The sequence below is a fragment of the Ranitomeya imitator genome, chromosome 1 (assembly GCF_032444005.1).
Source record: "Ranitomeya imitator isolate aRanImi1 chromosome 1, aRanImi1.pri, whole genome shotgun sequence".
Taxonomy (NCBI): domain Eukaryota; kingdom Metazoa; phylum Chordata; class Amphibia; order Anura; family Dendrobatidae; genus Ranitomeya; species Ranitomeya imitator.
The window spans coordinates 433445484-433454116 of record NC_091282.1 but is presented as its reverse complement, the minus strand read 5'-3'; the positions used below and the strand labels follow the sequence as shown (position 1 = coordinate 433454116).

The 8633-nt window shown below is 47.2% G+C and overlaps 1 non-coding gene across 1 annotated transcript; it reads right to left on the bottom strand.

Moving 5' to 3' along the window:
* Window positions 1-6636: 6636 nt before the first annotated feature.
* Window positions 6637-6708, bottom strand: TRNAQ-UUG (transfer RNA glutamine (anticodon UUG)). Its single transcript has one exon. It is a non-coding gene; the product is annotated as a tRNA-Gln (tRNA).
* Window positions 6709-8633: the final 1925 nt, after the last annotated feature.

Here is an 8633-nt window from a genome sequence, read left to right as displayed (position 1 = left end):
TGGAATTGAGATCGGACGCCATGTCGCGTTTGGCGACCCCCTGATGTGCCTAAACAGTGGAAACCCCCCACAAATGACCCCATTTTGGAAACTAGACCCCCTAAGGAACTTATCTAGATGTGTCATGAGCACTTTTATCCCCCAAGTGCTTCACGAAAGTTTATAACGCCCGGGCGTGAAAAAAAAAAATCCTATTTTTTCCACAAACATGATCGTTTAGTCCCCAATTTTTTATTTTCTCAAGGGTAAAAGGAGAAATTGGACCCCAAAAGTTGTTGTCCAATTTGTCCTGAGTACGCTGATACCCCATATGTGGGGGGGGACCACTGTTTGGGCGCATGGCAGGGCTCAGAAGGAAAGGAGCGCCGTTTGACTTTTTCAAGCTAAATTTGGCTGGAATTGAGATCGGACGCCATGTCGCGTTTGGCGACCCCCTGATGTGCCTAAACAGTGGAAACCCCCCACAAATGACCCCATTTTGGAAACTAGACCCCCTAAGGAACTTATCTAGATGTGTCATGAGCACTTTTATCCCCCAAGTGCTTCACGAAAGTTTATAACGCCCGGGCGTGAAAAAAAAAATTCCTATTTTTTCCACAAACATGATCGTTTAGTCCCCAATTTTTTATTTTCTCAAGGGTAAAAGGAGAAATTGGACCCCAAAAGTTGTTGTCCAATTTGTCCTGAGTACGCTGATACCCCATATGTGGGGGGGACCACTGTTTGGGCGCATGGCAGGGCTCAGAAGGAAAGGAGCGCCGTTTGACTTTTTCAAGCTAACTTTGGCTGGAATTGAGATCGGACGCCATGTCGCGTTTGGCGACCCCCTGATGTGCCTAAACAGTGGAAACCCCCCACAAGTGACCCCATTTTGGAAACTAGACCCCCTAAGGAACTTATCTAGATGTGTCATGAGCACTTTTATCCCCCAAGTGCTTCACGAAAGTTTATAACGCCCTGGCGTGAAAAAAAAAATTCCTATTTTTTTCCACAAACATGATCGTTTAGTCCCCAATTTTTTATTTTCTCAAGGGTAAAAGGAGAAATTGGACCCCAAAAGTTGTTGTCCAATTTGTCCTGAGTACGCTGATACCCCATATTTGGGGGGAACCACTGTTTGGGCGCATGGCAGGGCTCAGAAGGAAAGGAGCGCCGTTTGACTTTTTCAAGCTAACTTTGGCTGGAATTGAGATCGGACGCCATGTCGCGTTTGGAGAGCCCATGATGTGCCTAAACAGTGGAAACCCCCCACAAGTGACCCCATTTTGGAAACTAGACCCTCTAAGGAACTTATCTAGTTGTGTGGTGAGAATTTTGAACCCCCACGTGCTTCACTAAAGTATATAATGCCCAGGCGTGAAAATAAAAAATCCTATTTTTTCCTACAAAAATGATATTTTAGTCCCCAATTTTTAATTTTCCCAAGGGTACCAGGAGAAATTGGACCCCAAAAGTTGTTGTCCAATTTGTCCTGAGTACGCTGATACCCCATATGTGGGGAGGAACTACTGTTTGGGCACACGTTGGGGCTCGAAAGGGAAGTAGTGACGTTTTGGAATGCAGACTTTGATGGAATGTTCTGCTGGCATCATGTTCCATTTGCAGAGCCCCTGATGTGACTAAACAGTAGAAACCCCCCACAAGTGACCCCATTTTGGAAACTGTACCCCCTAAGGAACTTATCTAGTTGTGTGGTGAGAATTTTGAACCCCCACGTGCTTCACTAAACTTTATAATGCCCAGGTGTGAAAATAAAAAATCCTATTTTTTCCCACAAAAATGATATTTTAGTCCCCAATTTTTAATTTTCCCAAGGGTACCAGGAGAAATTGGACCCCCAAAGTTGTTGTCCAATTTGTCCTGAGTACGCTGATACCCCATATGTGGGGAGGAACTACTGTTTGGGCACACGTTGGGGCTCGAAAGGGAAGTAGTGACGTTTTGGAATGCAGACTTTGATGGAATGTTCTGCTGGCATCATGTTCCATTTGCAGAGCCCCTGATGTGACTAAACAGTAGAAACCCCCCACAAGTGACCCCATTTTGGAAACTGTACCCCCTAAGGAACTTATCTAGTTGTGTGGTGAGAAATTTGAACCCCCACGTGCTTCACTAAAGTTTATAATGCCCAGGCGTGAAAATAAAAAATCCTATTTTTTCCCACAAAAATGATATTTTAGTCCCCAATTTTTAATTTTCCCAAAGGTAACAGGAGAAATTGGACATCAAAAGTTGTTGTCCAAATTGTCCTGATTACGCTGGTACGCCATATGTGGGAAAAAACTGTTTAGGCACACGTTGGGGCTCGAAAGGGAAGTTGTGACGTTTTGGAATGCAGAAATTGTCTGCGGTCGTCATGTTCCGTTTGCAGAGCCCCTGATGTGCCTAAACAGTAAAAAAAACCCACAAGTGACATCATTTTGGAACCTAGACCCCCCCCAAGGAACTTATCTAGATGTGCCCCCTTTTTGGAACTAATGTACGCTTTCTTGTAAAGTAAATTAGTAGTGCATGGAGGAGTGGTACAATCTGAAGCAATCCTTCATACACAGGCCAGGTTTTTCGGGGCAGGTGTCGCATTGATAAATGGTGTCCTTGCGTATTCCCCTTTTGTAACACACTCGGCACCTTTTTTGCGGCTTACCTTTTCTGCCGGTTGGCGGGACCACCCCCGGAAAATGCTGGCCTGGTACGATACGAGCACCTTCAGTTCCGGAAGTACTGGGGCCCTCTCCTTCCGGAGTACCAAATATCAGGGCCTTAACCACTACCTCCTGGAACTGAAGGTACGACGTATCGGTGTGGCGTGCACATCGTAACAGCAGGAAAGCGTTGAGCATTGCCATTTGTACGATGTGGACGGCCAACTTTTTGTACCACACCTTGGCCTTTCTCAAAGCACTGTATGGTTGGAGGAGTTGATCAGAGAGATCAACCCCCCCCATGCTTTTGTTGTAGCCCAGTACACAGTCCGGTTTGCAGACCTGTGTAGAGGTACCCCGTACAGTGCTGAGGGCTCTGCCATCACCATGTATGGTGGTCAAGAGAAGGACATCCCTCTTGTCCTTGTACTTGACCACCAGCAGGTGGTCGCTACATTGGGCCTTGCTCTCACCTTTTCTGAGCATCTGCCGAAGTAGCGTCTTTGGGAGGCCTCTCTGATTTTTGCGCACAGTACCGCAGGCTGCGGTACCTCGCGCAGAGAGGGATTTGTAGAGTGGGATGCTGGTATAAAAGTTATCAGTATAGAGGTGATAACCTTTATCCAGCAGTGGGTGCACCAAATCCCACACGATCTTCCCACTCACTCCCAGGACAGGAGGACACTCAGGGGGTTCAATCCTGCTGTCCTTCCCTTCATACACTCTAAACCTGTGGATGTACCCTGAGGCACTCTCACACAGCTTGTAGAGTTTGATTCCGTACCTGGCCCTTTTGTTGGGCAGGTATTGACGGAATCCGAGCCGCCCCTTAAAATGGACCAAGGACTCATCCACGCAGATGTCCCTTTTGGGCACGTACACTTCAGAAAACTTTTTGTTGAAGTGTTCGATGACCGGCCGAACTTTGAACAGACGGTCAAAGTTGGGGTCATCTCGTGCGGGACACTGTGCATTATCGGAATAATGCAGGAATTTATGGATGGCCTCAAAACGTCTCCGAACCATGGCCATTCGGAATACTGGAGTGTTATATAAAACATCTACACTCCAATATTGCCGCATTTCTGGCTTCTTCACGATCCCCATGTGGAGGACCAGGCCCCAAAACTGCATCATTTCAACTGCGTCTACAGGAGACCAGTTGGAAAATGATGTACCGGGGTTTTGCTCCAAAAATTGACGAGCATACAAATTAGTTTGCTCCACCATGAGGTTAATAAAATCCTCAGAGAAAAAGACTTTGAAAAAGTCTGTTTCTGTGAGGCCCGTGGTGTCAAACTTGATTCCTGATTCTGCCACAAAATCAGGAATCAGTGGCTCGTAATTTTCGGGGGGCGAGGTCCATGTGGGTTCCGCAGTGGGGAGCGCTGGTTCAGGAGTGGTGGGGGCTGCCTCATCTTCTGTCCTGGGGCGTCTGCGTGGTGGTTCCGCAGGACCCGAGGAGGAAGAGGAGGAGGAGGAGGAAGAGGAGGAGGAGGAGGAAGAGGATGAAGAATCAGAAAAGTGAAGAAAAGTGGGATCCTCTCCCTCGCTATCAGTGTCGGAGGCAAGGAAAGCATATGCCTCCTCCAATGAATAGCGCTGTTGGGACGAACGGGACGAGCGGGACATTTTTGTGTGAATATGGTGATTGGGTGCACTTTATTGATAACTGTATGTGTATGTGTGGGGGGATAGTGATTTGTGCAAACTTATCTGAAAAGAAAATGCTAAAAGGAGAAGAAAAACCTGTAAAAAAAAAAAAAAAGGCAGGCACAAACTCTGATAAGAGAACTGCGTCACTTATCAAAGTTTGGCGGCTGCGGGATGTGTGTACGGAGGTTGCGCAAAAAGGCTGAAGGGAAAAAAGCGAGCGCGAGAGTTGATCGGTGAACTGCGTCACCAATCAACGCTCGGCGGCTGTTAAATGGGCGCACGGAAGGAGGTGCAAAGGGGGGTAAAAAGAGGGGGAAGGGAGATGGGGGTGGAAGTGGGGATTGGGCAGGGATCAGTGATCAAAACGTACGGTTGTAGTCAGGTGGCGCAAAAGGGGGGTGAAAAAAAAAAAAGGAAAACGGCAGGCACAAACTCTGATAAGTGAACTGCGTCACTTATCAAACTTTGGCGGCTGCGGAATGTGTGTACGGAGTTGGCGCAACGGGGGTGAGGGAAAAAAAGCGAGCGCGAGCGTTGATCGGTGAACTGCGTCACCAATCAACGTTCGGCGGCTGTTAAATGGGCGCACGGAAGGAGGTGCAAAGGGGGGTAAAAAGAGGGGGAAGGGAGATGGGGGTGGAAGTGGGGATTGGGCAGGGATCAGTGATCAAAACGTACGGTTGTAGTCAGGTGGCGCAAAAGGGGGGTGAAAAAAAAAAAAAGGGAAAACGGCAGGCACAAACTCTGATAAGTGAACTGCGTCACTTATCAAACTTCGGCGGCTGCGGAATGTGTGTACGGAGTTGGCGCAACGGGGGTGAGGGAAAAAAGCGAGCGCGAGCGTTGATCGGTGAACTACGTCACCAATCAACGTTCGGCGGCTGTTAAATGGGCGCACGGAAGGAGGTGCAAAGGGGGGTAAAAAGAGGGGGAAGGGAGATGGGGGTGGAAGTGGGGATTGGGCAGGGATCAGTGATCAAAACGTACGGTTGTAGTCAGGTGGCGCAAAAGGGGGGTGAAAAAAAAAAAAGGAAAACGGCAGGCACAAACTCTGATAAGTGAACTGCGTCACTTATCAAACTTTGGCGGCTGCGGAATGTGTGTACGGAGTTGGCGCAACGGGGGCGAGGGAAAAAAAGCGAGCGCGAGCGTTGATCGGTGAACTGCGTCACCAATCAACGCTCGGCGGCTACTAAATGTGCGCACGGAGGCGGCACAAATGGGGGTGGAGGGGGTAAAAAGAGGGGGAAGGGGGGATTGGGGTGGATGAACGGGGATTGGGGTGGATGAACGGGGATTGGGGTGGATGAACGGGGATTGGGCAGGGATCAGGGATAAAACTTACGTTTAGTTGTCTTCTTTCTTTAGCAGGGATTGTGGTGCTACAGGCTGCTGTGGCACCACAATACCCAGCACGGCAGGGAGATCCAGGCACAAAATCCAGCAGGGAGATCCAGCAGTATGACCGCTCTGTAGGAATCCTCAGCTAGAATGAGGACCCTGCAGAGCGGTCATACACAGGTCAGGCAGGTGACACAGACAGGTCACAGAGCGGTCATGCTGCTGCTGTGACCTGTCATTGGTGGGATCGACCATAACATCGATCCCACCAATCAGAGCTTTCCTGGTGACCTGGCTGTGACCTGCCTAGGATCGGATCTGTTCGCGCCATCCTAGGCAGGTCACAGCCAGGTCACCTGCAGGGCACAGAGCGGTCACAGAGTGATCGCCGCTGCGCCCTGTGATTGGCGCGATCGACGATGACATCGATCGCGCCAATCGGCTCCTGCAGGCCCTGCTGGGCCTGCACTGTGTCCTATCCTAGGATCGGTGCTATTAGAGCACCGATCCACGCAGGTTCCGGCAGGGCACAGCGCGGTAATACCGCGCGGTGCCCTGCGATTGGCGCGATCGATGCGATCGGCGATCGCGCCAATCCGGGCTGTTCTTGCCGGTGCCTGGCGTTGCCAGGCACCGGACCTAGGATCGAGTACATCGGTACTCGATCCTAGCCTGTGACCTCATTGTTTCAGCCGCTCCGATTGGCTGAAACAATGAGAATGGCTGTGATTGGCTGTTCAGAATTGAACAGCCAATCACAGCGATCGAGAGGGCGGGTGGGCGGCGACAATGCCCTGGATGCCGAGGCCATCTCCCCCCAGGTGAGATGGCGTCGGAATTTTAATGCGATCACCGCGACTTAAGTCGCGGTATCGCATTAAAGGGCAGGACGTACTATCCCGTCAAGGGTCAGATAGGCCCAGGGCACCTCGACGGGATAGTACGTCCAAGGTCACAGAGGGGTTAAAACAGTATTTGCCAACAAGGACGAAAAGAAAGGTCCCACCGAGAGTTGAACTCGGATTGCTGGATTCAAAGTCCAGAGTGCTAACCATTACACCATGGAACCTATTACATTAACCCTATAAAATATTATTTACAACACTGACTAATCTTCTCCAATTATATATTTGTACAACAGGTTTGGTGTTGGGTGGGGCAGCAGAAGTCGCAAATTATTATAGATCTGAGCAGGCTATATCAAGTCACCTGTCAAATCTTCCTTATATACTGTTTTATCAAAGCTATCCCAAATATCTGTTCACAAGTGTAAATATAATACTGACAGCTAGCATAATATTAGGATTAAATGCCTACAGTATAAAAAAACTAATGTAGACTACACAAACAATAATACATTAATTTAATATATTACTAACAAGTTTACACTCTCTGAAGAAACAGAAACAGTCACTGCAGATTAACCCCCTTCCTGACCGGGTGATTTTCTGTTTTTGTGCTTTTGTTTTTTTTCCCTCCCCTTCGTCAAAAAGCCATAACCTTTCCATTAATATAGCCATATTAACCCCTTTACCCCCAAGGGTGGTTTGCATGTTATGGACCGGGCCAATTTTTACAATTCTGACCACTGTCCCTTTATGAGGTTATAACTCTGGAACGCTTCAACGGATCCCGGTGATTCTGACATTGTTTTCTCGTGACATATTGTACTTCATGATAGTGGTAAAATTTCTTTGATATTACCTGCGTTTATTTGAGAAAAAAATGGAAATATGGCGAAAATTTTGAAAATTTCGCAATTTTCCAACTTTGAATTTTTATGCAATTAAATCACAGAGATATGTCACACAAAATACTTAATAAGTAACATTTCCCACATGTCTACTTTACATCAGCACAATTTTGGAACCAAAATTTTTTTTTTGTTAGGGAGTTATAAGGGTTAAAAGTTGACCAGCAATTTCCCATTTTTACAACACCATTTTATTTTAGGGACCACATCTCCTTTGAAGTCATTTTGAGGGGTCTATATGATAGAAAATACCCAAGTGTGACACCATTCTAAAAACTGCACGCCTCAAGGTTCTCAAAACCACATTCAGGAAGTTTATTAACCCTTCAGGTGTTTCACAGGAATTTTTGGAATGTTTAAATAAAAATTAACTTTTTTTTCACAAAAAATTTACTTCAGCTCCAATTTGTTTTATTTTACCAAGGGTTACAGGAGAAAATGGACCGCAAACCTTGTTGTACAATTTGTCCTGAGTACGCCAATACCCCATAAGTGGAGGTAAACCACTGTTTGGGCGCATGACAGATCTTGGAAGCGAAGGAGCGCCATTTGACTTTTTAATGCAAAATTGACTAGAATTGAGATGGGACGCCATGTTGCGTTTGGAGAGCCACTGATGTGCCTAAACATTGAAACCCCCCACAAGTGACACCATTTTGGAAAGTAGACCCCCTAAGGAACCCATTTTTTTTCACAAAAATTATCTTTTCGCCCCCAATTTTTTATTTTCCCAATGGTAAGAGAAGAAATTGGAACCAAAAAGTTGTTGTACAATTTGTCCTGAGTACGCTGATACCCCATATGTGGGGTTAAACCACTGTTTGGGCGCATGGGAGAGCTCGGAAGGGAAGGAGTGCCATTTTGGAAAGTAGACCCCCTAAGGAACTTATCTAGAGGTGTGGTGAGCACTTTGACCCACCAAGAGCTTCACAGAAGTTTATAATGCAGAGCCGTAAAAATAAAACAAAAAATTTTTCCCACAAAAATTATTTTTTAGTCCCCAGTTTTGTATTTTCCCAAGGGTAACAGGAGAAATTGGACCCCAAAAGTTGTTGTGCAATTTGTCCTGAGTACGCTGATACCCCATATGTGGGGGGGAACCACCGTTTGGGCGCATGGGAGGGCTCGGAAGGGAAGGAGCGCCATTTGGAATACAGACTTAGATGGCATGGTCTGCAGGCGTCACATTGCGTTTGCAGAGCCCCTAATGTACCTAAACAGTAGAAACCCCCCACAAGTGG